Source organism: Helianthus annuus, chromosome 17 (assembly GCF_002127325.2).
Source record: "Helianthus annuus cultivar XRQ/B chromosome 17, HanXRQr2.0-SUNRISE, whole genome shotgun sequence".
In the NCBI taxonomy this organism is placed as follows: domain Eukaryota; kingdom Viridiplantae; phylum Streptophyta; class Magnoliopsida; order Asterales; family Asteraceae; genus Helianthus; species Helianthus annuus.
Genome location: NC_035449.2, coordinates 56,396,166 through 56,398,628, shown reverse-complemented (window position 1 = coordinate 56,398,628; position 2,463 = coordinate 56,396,166).

Below are 2,463 nucleotides of genomic sequence, written 5' to 3'. Positions count from 1 at the left end.
CGGTCTATTTGGAGGTATGTTGGCTACCTGGTCGGGGGTTAAGGGAACAGTTTGGTAAGAGTCTTGCCATTGTTCAGTGTATAGATCCTGCAAAGGACCTGGGTCAAATTTAGTAGGACCTCCTTCAATACCCAACGGTATTGGATGGCGGGGGTCCAAACTCTTTGATCCCCTCATAAGTTAAACTACTATTAAAACTTTAACCCGGCTACTTAGGATTGTATCCCTGCTAACTCAGACTACTTAGCCGAGGGTAACGTCGCCTTCAAAAGAGGGGCCTACCACATTATGCATTAATAACTTAATTAATTATCTTTCAATAATCCAACCCTTTAGGATTGTATCCTTGCTGACTCAAACTACTGGGTTGAGGGTAATGTCACCTTCAAAAGGGGGGCCTACTACAATAACTAAGATAATCTCTTAAACAAGTGCAAAAGTGCAAAAATAATCATAGGTTACACTACACACGAGTCGGATCCAAGTGATTCATCTTGTCTATCTGTTTTTACTTTTATTTTCTTTTTCAGCATTTTAGTTAGTTTTATTTTTCTAGTTTAAAAATCTTTTTCTAACATTTTGATTTGATTAGACGTTGAGGATAAACCGGTACTAAAAGCTCTTGTGTCCTTGGACGACCTCGGTATCTTACCAACACTATACTACGTCCACGATGGGTGCACCTGCCCATATGTGTGTTTAGTGTTAGTGAATATCGTGTTCATAAATTTAAAACTTGGCTAGAAAGTGTAAAAAGGGCTTAAAATATATACCTAAATTATATTACACCTAACGCACATCACTGTCCGATCGGCTGGCTGTCCGTTCGGACAGTAGTCCGATCCGTCAGCACCCTGACCTGATCAGCCTGTTCGTCTATCACTTGGTCGTTCTGATTGTTTGTCGCTTTATTGAGGTATTTTGACAACGAGTTGAACCATAGAACCCTCGTTCTTACTTGTTTTCCCTGATCGAACATGAATCACCCAAATCCGGCCGGTGAACTGTTCGGAACGAAGTTTAACGTTTAACCCGAAATCGGTGACCCTCGTGGGTAGAATCCGGATCTTGAGCCATGCAACCACCGGAATGATTAGCAAGTCGGCACAAGCTCCGTTTCTATCGGTTTGAAGGCATTGAGTGTAAAAGAGTTGAAAGAAAGTTGGAAAATCCATCTTTCAATCCTTTTCACCGTGTATATGTTTAGATCTATGAAAGATCTTTGTTTGTTTGTGTGGAAATCGGCTAGATCCAAGTTATTCTTGGTGGATTGAGGCCAAAACATGAAGTTCTTCAAGAACACCATGATGACATCATCCTATAATACTTGAATCTTGATGATTTCACGGTTAAAATCAAGATTCGAAACATAGAAAGGTGTAGGAGTGTGTGTAGATCAAGAAAGTACAAGATTTAGGACGAAATCTTACCAAAATCGAGAGAAATCTGAGAAAAGGATGAGCTAAGCGTGCTGGTCGGACAGAGGTTTCCAAAAGTGAAAAGAATGACAATGGCAGGGGTATTTATAGGATGCCAAATGAGGAAAGTGCCGGCCGATCGGCCAGGCAGCTTGATCGGACAGCCTGTCTGATCGGACAGTAGTCCGATCGGCTGGCTGTTCGATCGGCTGGTAGCCTGATCGATCAGCTGCACGATTCGAGTGTTCGATGCGACGATTTTTGATATTTCAATTTCGATTGAGGACGATGCGAGTACGATAGAGTTTCCTATTCAAATTACTTTTAATCCCAACTACTCATATCTAACATACAAGCATCTATATCTTGCGCTATCTCTTCTCCACCAATTGTCATAATTCGGTTTCGATTGGGTTCGATTGAGTTTTGATTGCGTTTTGATTGATCACCACATATAACATAAATAAACATGCACAAGTAACACATAAGGCACACACACACGTATAATAACAACCAAAATTCGCGTAATTCGAGTTTCGAGTTCGATGATGATTAGATTAGTTCGATTACTGATTAATTGACTTTATCGCATTGTTACTTCCTATTATTCATAGTCGTAAAGCGGTTCGCATCGAGAAATATACTTCGATTGTAATTAAATACTCCACATAATACAACTAACGTAAAAACATAAAATAGTCTAACTACAGTCAAAGAAGTCAAACAGGGATTGAGCAAGGAGAGACAGATCGCAATTAGCGATCTTTTCTTCCTTTGACTTCAATCTTGACTTTGACTATGACTTTCGGAAATACGGGGTGTTACCGGTGTCACTGTCACCCGTTCGTTAAAAAAAACACTAACTGAGTTAGTTTTTTAAGCCTATGTGGCATTTAGATGATGACTTGGAAGCATACGTGGACAGAGCCTCAATAAATACCCCCGTTCCCTCTCTAATCAGTTGCATTTCATCAAAACCCAGTTCACCAGTTCACTTCGATGTTGGCGATCAAACCCTAGTTCCTTGATCATCGACGATTGCAGG